This window comes from Eschrichtius robustus, chromosome 1 (assembly GCF_028021215.1).
Source record: "Eschrichtius robustus isolate mEscRob2 chromosome 1, mEscRob2.pri, whole genome shotgun sequence".
Classification (NCBI taxonomy): Eukaryota; Metazoa; Chordata; class Mammalia; order Artiodactyla; family Eschrichtiidae; genus Eschrichtius; species Eschrichtius robustus.
The window spans coordinates 190,680,643-190,692,644 of record NC_090824.1 but is presented as its reverse complement, the minus strand read 5'-3'; the positions used below and the strand labels follow the sequence as shown (position 1 = coordinate 190,692,644).

The following is a 12,002-nucleotide window of genomic DNA, read 5'->3' as shown; positions in this document are numbered from 1 at the left end:
CTTCTTAATGCTCAATCATATTCATTTTATGTATACCCAGCAATCTGTTTTTTCATTCATGCATCAATGGACACCTGGGTTGCTTCTACCTTTTGGCCACTGTGAATAATGCTGCTATGAACATGGATGTACAAATATCTCCTCGAGCCTTGCTTTTAATTCTTTTGGGTATATATACCCAGAAGTGGAATTGCTGGATCATATGGTAATTCTGTTTTTGAGGAACTGCTCTATTGTTTTCCATAAAGCTGCACCATTTTACTTTCTCACCCACAGTGCACAGCTGTTCCAATTTCTCCATACCCTTGTCAATGGTTGTTGTTTTCTGTTTTTCAATAATAGTCATTCAAATGGGTGTGGGGTGCTACTTCATTATGATTTTGCTTTGTATTTCTCTAATCATTAGTGATGTTGTGCATCTTTTCATGTGCTTATTGGCCATTTGTACATCTTCTTTGGAGAAATGTCTACACAAGTTCTTTGCCCCTTTTTGAAGGGGGTTGGTTGGTTTTATGTTGTTGTTGAATTCGCTCAGGCTTTTGCATGAAGATAACAAGACCCTGGAAATTATTAAAGAACCTGTTACCCCAACACACAGTAACCTACGCCAGTCTCACATACAAGGCGTAAGAACACAGCAACAGCAGCTGTGTATTGTATGGCTCCCAGACTTATATTTTGCTACCCAGAGATTACAGTCAGTTTCTTTCGAGTTCAGTGAAATTGTGTGCACTCAAGTAAGAGAAGCTGGCCTGAAATCCAGCACTCTTCATCCCAGACTCATTGGAGGGGCTGTCTGTTTTGGAGATGACTGTCCAGCCCAGGGTGTGATCAGGAAGGAGGCATCAGTCACTGGCTTGGCAAACAGCGCCTGCGGAAAGGCCACCCTGACAGGCCACCACTGAATCTTTGTTTGTGATTTTGGTTATTGATTCCAGGGAAGGATCCGAATCTCGGTGGCTGTAATCACTGTGCAATCTGGAGAGTGGAGAGGGGCTAACCTAGCCCAGCTGTACTGCATCTGTGAGCAGCCTCTTACTATTAACTACAGATCATTAAGCTGTCCAAAAGGAGAACTGCTTCCTCAATTTACATCACCAAAGGGCTGCTGACTGCAATTTTAAATGATGGCTCCAGAGTGTACTCTCCTCGAATGCCTGCTTTCGACTCTGAATTCTTTTTCTTTTTTAAAATTAATTTTTATTGGAGTATAGTTGCTTTACAATGCTGTGTGAGTTTCTGCTGTACAGCAAAGTAAATTAGCTACACGTACACATATATCCCCTCTTTTTTGGATTTCCTTCCCATTTAGGTCACCACAGAGCACTGAGTAGAGTTCCTTGTGCTATACAGTAGGTTCTCATTAGTTATCTGTTTTATACATAGTATCAATAGTGTATATATGTCAATGGCTCCTCTGAATTCTTAAATATGCAGCCTAGGAACTGTTAACATGCATATTTCTAGGGGGTGTAGCTAGTAAGCAAGAAGAAATCACATTTATAACAGCAGCCAATACTATAAACCAATAAATGAGGCACTGAATAGAGGAGCTCTAAAAGCCCCGTGTAGCTAAGAGTAGAGATGGGAAAGGATCATTAGTCTCATTTTACAACCTTAGGAAGACAACACGGAGAATCCTTAGGAAGATACCTGGGAACTAGGAAAGCTTAATTGGAAAGATACATGACTCCTCCACCAAAAAAAAAAAGTGTTCTCCCTTACATAGTTACTGGATCCCTGGGCCACCCCAGAAAGAAGATGCTCAGGGGAAAACAGCACTAAGTCTGTTTCTGCCAGGAGGGCACAGAATCGAGGTGCCAGCTGCCCCACTGAGCAAGCATGCACTACCCAAATTAGGCCCCTCAGTGAATGAGCGCGTAAGCACTGTTAAAATCAAACACAAACGGAGACTTGAAAATTCCCTGAGCAGACAAAACCAGTTTAGTCAGAGAAGCAAAGCTTAATTTAGCTGATTTTGCAAGACAAGTGAGGCTCACTTGACCTGGGTCACTTCTCACTTAACGCCTCTGAAAATCGTGAGACTTAAATTGTTCTCCCCGATTCATATGAGGGAACCACTAACCAATTCCCTTTCATTTAAGAAAATTCTAATATTGCAACCAATCACTGGGAAGAATCAGCAGTCACTGCCTCCACGTTATATAAGCTGCTTTGTAAACTCTACCTCTGAGTCTCCTTCCACGTTTTGGCTGGAGTGCTCATGGTTTGCAAACTGTCTTTTCGGTATGTGTGTAACAGGGAAGAGCAAAATCTGACTCCATGTTGGATCTGTTTCTTTTACTTTAACCTTTGCTTTTTGTTGCTTTTGTTACTGTAATCAATAAAAGGATGTTATCTATAACTGTAAGCATACATAATGGCCTGCCTCAGGAACCCTGCCCCTCTGCCTGAATGTTAAACTAAAGTGCCTCCGTTCAGCTCACAGGGAGACATTCTGACCCTGCCCACCTGTGAAAGGCTACAGAAAAGAAGAAATTAACACATCCCCTCCCCAATGCTGGCCAAGCCAGGAGATATTTTGCAAGACTTATGGCCTTATTACTTTACTTCCTCACCTCCTCCCCCTCTCTGTTCTATAAAAGAAATGCATCCAGACCCCAATAAGTTGGTGTTCTGGGATGCTAGTCCGCCATCTTCTCAGACACCTGGCTTTCTGAATGAAGTCGCTATTCCTTGCCTCAACACCTTGTCTCCCAATTATTGGCCTGTCGTGCAGCAGGCAGACTGAGCTTGGATTTGGTAACGTGTGTACCATAAACTTTTACTAATTATGACTTCGGTGATTCATTGGTTTTGTTTCTGTTTTTTTCCTTCCTGAACTTCTGACAGCACTAAACAGCTAAATGGCCCCCCAGGGGTAAGTAAGAGATCTGGTGCACCCGGTCAATGCGAGGAAGTAGTCTTGTCTGGTCTTTAATGAGGAAGAATGGGGATTCTCAAATGAGGAGCAAATAACCTAGGATAATGGATCACCATCCCAAATGCCGCACATTTAAAGGAAAAACACATGCCGGAACAGGAAGCTTCAAGATGGGGAACAAAGGAATGAAAAAGAAAATTAGGTACCAAACAGTGAGTTTGGTTACATTTTCAGGAGAGGGAGCAGGGAAATAGCTAAATGTTATCCATAAATAGCCAGGGACCTAAGAGAGAAGGCACTTGAGTGGAAAAAAAAAAAGACACTTCCTAGTGACGAAGAAACCGTGAAGACAGCTTAAATGGCAGGACTCCCTGTGCTGGTGAGAACATGCGAGGAGAATCATTCTTACTCCTTGGCACCATGTTTAATGGAACCACTTGTTGATAGATCAGAGCAGAGGGCAGCGTCCTGGAGGCTGAGGACCCTGGGAACCAGGTATCTAGAGAGCTCAGAGGATGCTTGGTCACAGGCAGAGGGAGTTAGGGACACGTGGCATGGCGGGTTCACATCTGAAGGGCTGTGCCAGGATGGGGGTAGATGCTCTGGGTGACTTCAGAAGGTAAAACCATGAACACAGGGCTTCCCTGGTGGCGCAGTGGTTGAGAGTCTGCCTGCCAATGCAGGGGACACGGGTTCGCGCCCTGGTCTGGGAAGATCCCACATGCCGCGGAGCAACTGGGTCCGTGAGCCACAATTACTGAGCCTGCGCGTCTGGAGCCTATGCTCCGCAACAGGAGAGGCCGCGACAGTGAGGGGCCCGCGCACCGCGATGAAGAGTGGCCCCCGCTTGCCACAACTAGAAGAAAGCCCTCACACAGAAACGAAGACCCAACACAGCCATAAATAAATAAATTTTTTAAAAAAACAAAAAAAAAAAACAAACCATGAACACAAATTGGAAGCTACAAGGATTCTATTGCATCCCCAAATCATCAGGGCTCTTGTATGATCAGTTGTTCATCAATGGAATGGCTGGGGGATGAGTTAATGAAGAGCCCCCTCCCCCCACCCTGATTCTGGAAAAATAACATAGACCCCCTGATAGAATCTAGTCGTTACTTAGGACTAAATCATATTTCTATTCAAGGGTAACAGACGTTAAAACCCATATGATTTTTATTTTACACTAAATGAAAAACTCAAGGTTGAAGATTAATTTCTCCATATTTTAAAAAATATCGTAAGTAATCTAGATACGGGCTACATAATTCAGCTGATATTTTAACTGGGTGCAATTAAATATGGGATTTTACAGTTATAGAATAATTGTAATTTTAAAAGAAGCAACCTTTTGGGGCTTGAGTGGGATGAGATTATCCAGAGTAAGAAGGCGTAAGAATGAGAGCCCCTCCCACCCATCCCCAAGACTGGAGAATATGCCTAGGGATCTTTCTTCTTTAATGGGGACAATAAATGTCTCCTATCTTTAGGGATGGTGGGAGAGTAAGGGGAATGGTAGAAAGCTCTGAGACAAAGCATTTCGGTCTCTTGCCATGCCGGTTTCTCCTCCTCTATTACAATTGAGATAAGCAGTTTAGAAAGCCGCCTTAATTCTTTCAAGCCATTGTTGGTCACATCCTTGTGGGCCGCAGGGTTTCAGGGAAAGCGTATGAGGCTCCGGGGACACAAAGATGATCATAACAGCCCTCAGTAGCCAGCTATCGCCCCTACCTCATCTCCCTCTTCCCCTCCCCTCTTGCTCTCTACCTGGTGGTAGTGGCCTTCCTGGTCTTTTGTGAGCTTGTTAAATTTGTTCTTGCCTCTGGACCTCTTTACTTGCTGTTCCATTTCTTGGAAAACCCTTCCCTCATCTATGCATGTGGCTCCCTGCCTCATCTGATGCAGGTCTCTGCTGTAGATCACCTCCACAGACACCTTTCACGACCATGTTGCAAAATAGCCCATTACCATGCCACTCTCTTGTCACCACCTGACATGAGAGTAGATATTTATTAGTCTACTGTCTTTCCCTGACTAGGATAGGCTGCACGAGGGCAAAGACTTTGTTGAAATAGTTAACAAGCATCTGTTGAATTTGACCATGTGCGCAGAGAACAAGTTCAGGGAAATATCCACTATTTGCTGCCATAAATCTCTGGCCACAATGTTGACGTGTGGCTTTGGTGATTGGGGCCAGATGATGGTGGGCTAAATGGACCCCGATGCCTCTTATCTATGGCCTATTCTAAAAGCACATCCAAGTGGTGATATGTATATGTATAACTGATTCACTTTGCTGTACACCTGAAACTAACACAAGATTGTAAATCAACTATACTCCAATAAAAATTTTTAAAAAGAAATTGTTCTATGGATATTTGCATATTCACTTATAATAGTGATAATTATAATAAAGGGTAATAGTTGAAACAACAACAACAAAAATAAAATAAAATAAAAGCATGTCCAGAGGTCTTCTTGGCACCCACCCCAGACAGCCTCCCACGGGGTCCTTCCCAAGCAGGAAGCAGTTGTAGGCCCTTCTAACCAGACGAGCTGCTTAGGGGAAAGAAAGAAGCAACCCAAAGACTTCAAACAAAGAAAAAGGACACACTAGGCTGGAATACTCAGCTCCTAACTCTTCTGACAGTCTATCAAAGCTTTACCTCTTAGCTCTGAGGTCTATCGATCGTCCTTGGATTTGATCCTTTTCTACCAACAGCCTTTCCTTTGTGGGTGGAGTGAATGGCACGTGTGTGTAGGAACACAGAACACAGGTGGATGGATTACGCATCGTTACACATCACGGATGCCCAGCAAGGAAATCTTGAAGTCCAACCTATGAAAGAGCCGGAATCTGCTCCTTTAACCCCTCCCCATACCCTGGAGCCCCTTCCCCCATCATCGATGACTGGACCAATAGTCTTTCCCTGTCCTCCTACTTCTCCACACCCCTTCCCGACACCCCCTAGTTTGCCTCCTATACTGTCTCAGAGAAACTGGTAGCTCTTGTTCTTGCTTCTGCTCATCAAATGGTCAAAAAGGGCACCCTGCTTTTGAAAGCATCTGACGTACAAAGAAGCTTGTACTCTGGGAGACCGCCTCATTCGTTTCTAATGATCGTGATTTGGAGGGCAGGGGATTGCCCGCCACGTTCTTAGAGACCCATGTGAGTCAGAGGTGATATGGATCTGCACACAAGGCATTTCTGTGAAGCTGCTACCTTATTATTTGCCCTCAAAGTTATAGTTTAAAGTAACCCCACTGTGAGTTTGTGCCTTAAGTATATTTTGAAAGAAAGGAATGGTGGGTACCAGGATTAAGTAGGCCCAACGGGCATGTGTGGTGACAAACATGAACGCCAGCACTAAGCATGTATGCAGTCACATGAAAGCAATTATTTTCATGATTTCAGGATCCTGAGAAGAGTGAAATGAAAATGTGTAGTGGAAAGAGGTCATTTGGCATGGAAACAACCTAAATGTCCATCAGCAGATGAATGGATAAAGAAGATGTGGTACATAAAAACAATGGAACATTAGCCATTAAAAAAAAATGAAATAATGCCACCTGCAGCAACATGGGTGGACCTAGAGATTATCACACTAAGTGAAGTAAGTCAGACGGAGAAAGACAGATACCGTATGGTATCACTTCTATGTGGAATCTAAAATATGACACAAATGAACTTATCTATGACGCAGAAACAGACTCACAGACATAGAGAACAGATTTGTGGTTACCAAGGAGGCGGAGGTGGGGAGGGATGGATTGGGACTTAGGAATTAGTAGATGCAAACTATTATATATAGAATGAATAAACAACAAGGTCCTACTGTATAGCACAGGGAACTATATTCAATATCTTGTGATAAACCATAATGGAAAATAATATGAAAAAGATTATATATATAACTGAATCGCTTTGCTGTAGAGCAGAAATTAACACAACATTGTAAATCAACTATACTTCAATTTTAAAAAAATTTTTTAAAAAGCAAAAGGTCATTTGAGATAAAATGACCTGGCTCTAGTTAGTCAAGTTATTCTCTCATTCTGAACCACTGTTTGCTCAGCTGCAAGGATGAATCCCTCTCTTGTTGGTGTGAGAGTTGGTGTGAGAAGTGTAGCTACTTCATGGGAAGGACCTACAGGTCGCCCAGCATCAATAGATGCTCACAAAGTTGTGGCCCTTCCAATTCTCCAGCCTAATGTGATGCCATCCTCAGGTCTCTCTGGGTACCTTGAGCAGAATTTTGTTAATTAATTAAACAAAATTAAATTTAAATTACATGTTAATTCACTTTATGCCTTAAAATAAACATATGCCATATTGAGCATGTAAAAAAATCTCAAAATCATACAAGTTAACAATGGAGAATCCAAACTCTCCCAAAGCTGTGAATCCTTGGGCATTGCTTCGTATTTTGGGAGAGGGGCCATTATCCATCTTAAGAAAATAACTGGCCCCAGATATGCCTTCATCTTGCCTCCTGGAGACGTTCAGCTCTCTACCCATCGGGACACTAGTGGGTGGCTGGTTACAAGGGCAGTGTTAGCTGCCATTTGCGGAGTGTTTACTAAAGGCCAAGTACTGTATTATCTCACTTCATCTTCCCAACAACTACATGAGCTGGGTATTATAATCCCTGTTTTACAGATGAGGAAGAAATGAAGTAGGTAATCTAAAGTCACGTCCTGGAAAGTGGCAGAGCAGGGCCTATCATCATTTCTAGTCCATTCCAAAGCTTATGGGCTTCATCCACTAACCTGAAGAAAAATAGGTCTATCCAGTGACTCCCGACCTGGCACTTGGAGCAAGGGAGAATCACCCACCCGATGAGGAATGTGACCTCAGGGGCACTTGGAGGGGTGACCGTCCTCTTCTTATTTGTCTCTTCTCTGACAGTACAATGCCTGCTCTTTGAGAATGTCTCCTCATTCCTTTGTCTCCTATTGCAGTGAAAATACCCCCAGGAGAGGCAACACTTAGATTTTACAATCATATACGTGGCTCTCAGGTTCTTTCCTAAGAGTAGGTTTTGATGGGATTGGGTAGAGGAGAAGATGACACAGGGGTGATGAGGACCCTACAAGGAAAAGGAGGGAGGAACACAGAGGCGGAGGACGGGGTGCCAGGGGTGAAGTGAATCTGGTTCACTAGTTCACTTACTGAAAGTTCGGTCAGTGTTTCTGTCTAATGAGAAGCATGACATGGGAGCTTTTTCCGAGCTGCCTGGGTCACCATTTGTTTTTTGCTTTTGTTTTTAACAGAAAGGACGTCTATTTTTTGGAATTGAAACCCTCTCAAAAAGTGTGGTTATATGAAAACATCTTTCTAAAGCAAATTATGAGAATCACCTCCCCATGGAAGTGGGCTGAGGTCACGAGGGGCCTCAGCAGAACACTGGTGATGGGTTCCAGGAGCCGTGGACCCAAGCTGAGCCTGGCGTGTTAAGAGTGGAATGACTTAGTTATGGTGATTTGCCTGAAAGATCCCAGTGTCTGTTGTGATTCTAAGGAACATTTTTCCTAGATGCGATTATGCTGTTTCAGTGAAGTTATTTCTGGAAGAGCTTGTGTCACACAAGGAAATAAGAGGAATTTGGAATTAAGCTCACGGTTGGGGCTTTCAGAAGATTTAGAGAGAGAGAGAGAGATGTGGATTACTGAGCTGGGATCTTAGCTTTCCTCTAAACCTCCTTTCAAGAAAGGACCTAAAAGTCATCGGATTAATTTTTGCCAAGCTCTTCTATCGCTGAGTTTGATGAGATTCCAGCAAAGGATGAGTATTGAACCAGATAATCTTTAAGATCCCTTCCAATTTTGTGATTCTACAGTTTGGAGGAGAATCATCTTGGAGCTCCTAACTCATAAACGCTATCTCTTGTTTCAACTCAGTGATTTATGTTCTTCTGTTCTTCATCGCAATACTATTTGTTTGATTTAGTCCTATGCGAATTTCAAGAAAACGGTTTGATTCGAAAAAACAAACCCAGCTTGCCCTGCTTATCAGCTAGGGAAAGTTCTAGTCTGTTTTGGTGGCTGGAAAAGTGATGGGTAGCTTTGTGGGATGTGGCAGAGACAGAGTGAAGTGTCACCTAGAAAACAAAAGATGACCCTTTGCTTTCTGAACATGTGAAGTTTCTGGCTGGGTGCTGGAGGATGACAGTTTCTCAACCCCATTTTCATCACTATGGTGCTAACCACGTCTAGTTATAAACTCTGTGCTCAGAACAGAAGAAAGGGCAGTAACTGGACCTGGTTCAATAGATCAGGAAATTGTATTAGCATGAGAATAACCAACATGAAGAAAACAGGATTTGAGAAAAGATGCTTCAAGTGAATGTAGAACAGCCAGCTAGAGTGGCGATCAGGTCAGCCAGCCTAGGAGCTGAAACAGCAGTGTTGAGATTGTTGGCAAACTGAGGCTCTAGAGCTGATGCTGCCATTGACTGGACACGAAACCTTGGGCAAAACATCTTCCACCTCTGGGGCTTGGCTTCTTTATCCATAAAACAAGGTGTTGTTGTTGTTTTCAAGTCACCTAATATTTATGTAGAGCTCCCTATGTCCCAGGCGCTGAGGGAAGTGTTTTTTAAGGCTCTCATTTGATTCTCCAAAAGCCTTGGGCCTTGGAAACTCTCCAAGAGCATAAAGAGAGACCGTAACTGAAGCAGCTCCTGCCTTGGCCATTGGCCTCCCCTTTCCCCACAGGATCCACACAGAAGCCCCCCATCACCCTTCTCCCTGCAGGTCAAGGGATTCAGGAAGGAAACCTCCACGCAGAGATGGAAACAGGCCTGGAGAAAAGGCATTTGAGAACTGACTTGGCAATTTTCTTTCTTTAGCCTGGGAAGATCTGGGGCAGGTGGGGGCAGTGACTGTGAAATCCGAAAAGACTAAGGAAAGATCTGGCCTGGCCTGAAGGTAGAAGGAGCGGTACTAAAGGATGCATAGGCTGGAATGGTCCTGAGGTCTGGAGCCCAGCAGCAACTAGACACGGGGGTTGTGCTACCTCTCAACTTGGAGCTGCAAGGCAGGACTCACTTTTAAGGGCTCACCTGTCCAGAATGGTTGGGATCAAGTGCTCCAGGAGACATGGGAGTTCTTTAAATCAAGCACTAAAAGCCCTTCCCAGCCCAACCTATGGGTATCAAGGAGGATTTTTTTTTTTTTTTTTTTTGGTGGGGCATGGAGAAGGAACAGTTTAGCATCACCTTCACGTAAAGAAAAAAGCTCTTGGTGGAAATCTGACTCAGGAAGGTATAAAATGTTAAAGCAATTGATGATCTGTGGTTTACAAAACTCTGTCGCTGTATCTTTTAATCTGGTTTCTGCACTGGTAGCTGGGGCAGGGCCCTCACTGGTCTAGGAGTCAGGAAATCTGCTTAATCCTGGCTCTACCTACCTAGCTAACTGCAGCCTCTTCATTTAAAAAAAAAATGCTGAGAACAATCTCTGTTCTGCCGGGCTCACAAGGTTGTTGTTGAATCAGATGAACTTGTGTCTATTAGAAGTTGGAAATGGTCCATAGCAATCAGATATAAGGTCTTGTACATTGGAAGGATAGTTCATCTGTCAAAATCTTTGAGTTAGAAACGATTCATACTTTAGGTTCATAATTTTCAAATGTTCTTCCGTAATTATGGGCACAGATAGAAATACCAGAAGGAGGCGGGAGAATCGAATGGTTGCTGTAGTCATTTCTTTCTGAATCACCTTTCTTTTCTTGGAAAATGGAGAAAGAGATTGAAGTTGACAATATCAAGGAACAAAGGCAGAGCAAAATTATCCTCAGATCACATGACCTGGACTTTCTGAGCAACGTTGAGTGAACTTACATCCAACTTGAGCCCAAGAAACTCGTGCAGAAATCAGAGAGCACAAGGAACTTGCTGATCAGTCAACCTCATTTCAGGATGTGGAAACAGCACGGAAACCAAAGGAAGAAGATGCCAATATAAGATCACCTGGGCTTTTTAGTCTGAGAATACAGTAACATGTAACTATTAGGGATCCAAATCCACTTTAGGGAAATCGTAATTGGAAGACAAATTACCTTATGTTTTTCTACCCTTGGAGAAGCTGAGAAATGAGAGTTGTCTCATGGTGGGGACCTAGGCTTGGTAGAATACATGATGTGTCCCCCCGCCCAAAGATGTCCACATCCTAATCCCTTAAACCTGTGACTATGTTAACCTTACATGGCAAATGGGACTTTGAAGATGTGATGAAGGATCCTGAGATGAAAGATTATCCTGTGTTACCAGGGTATAATCACAAGAGAAAGAGGGAGACAGGAGAATCAGGGCCAGCGAAGGAGATGGAAGCAGAGGTCAGAGATGGGGGCGGGGGGATTGGAAGACCTGCTGCTGCTGGTTTTGAAGATGGAAGAAGTGGCCCTGACCCAAGGCAGGCAAGCAGCCTCTAGAAACTGGAAAGGCAAGGAAATGGATTCTCTCCTACAATATCCAGAAGGAACACAGCCCTGCCTGACCCACTGCAGATTTCTGACCTCCAGAACGGCAGGATAATGAATTCATGTTGTTTTAAGCCGTGAAGTTTGTAGTAATTTGTTCCAGCAGCAATAGGAAAGTAAAACATCAGAGGCTGCTAAATTTGATGCCTATAAATCGAGAAAGGGCATTAAATTAAAATGCTATAACATGACTGAAAGCAAGATGCTAAAGACGCTAAAGATAAATCATTCGTTTCCTTTAATTCCATGGCTACTCGAGTGGTTGTGAACTGTATTCACTGGCTTCCAATTGGTACTTGCCTTTTGTTTCCTTGTTATGAACTCACACACACACACACACACACACCACTTAAAATAGGAGAAAGAAAAGTTCTGTAGTAGATCTGAGTCCTTCCCCATCTCCTAGCTCCCCGGCCCTCAGGGGGCTTTTCAATCTCTGAGGCAATTGTTTCCTAGACTCTAGGCTACCTTGAAGCAGATGTCATGAAGGAACCATCTCAGGAATTACGCAGCAGGTGATGCTTATGAACACCTGTCAAGAACAGACTCTGGTTCCCTGCAGGTCGCGTGTGGCAGGACAGTTTGGAACCAACACCTTGCTCAAATAGCTGCTCTGAGGCTTTGAACTTGCGTGCT

The 12,002-nt window shown here is 43.6% G+C and overlaps 1 protein-coding gene across 1 annotated transcript in view; it reads right to left on the bottom strand.

The window, feature by feature from the left end:
- The window catches only part of GAD2 (glutamate decarboxylase 2), a 65,430-nt gene that overhangs the window by 40,973 nt on the left and 12,455 nt on the right, over positions 1-12,002 (bottom strand). The window lies entirely within an intron of this gene.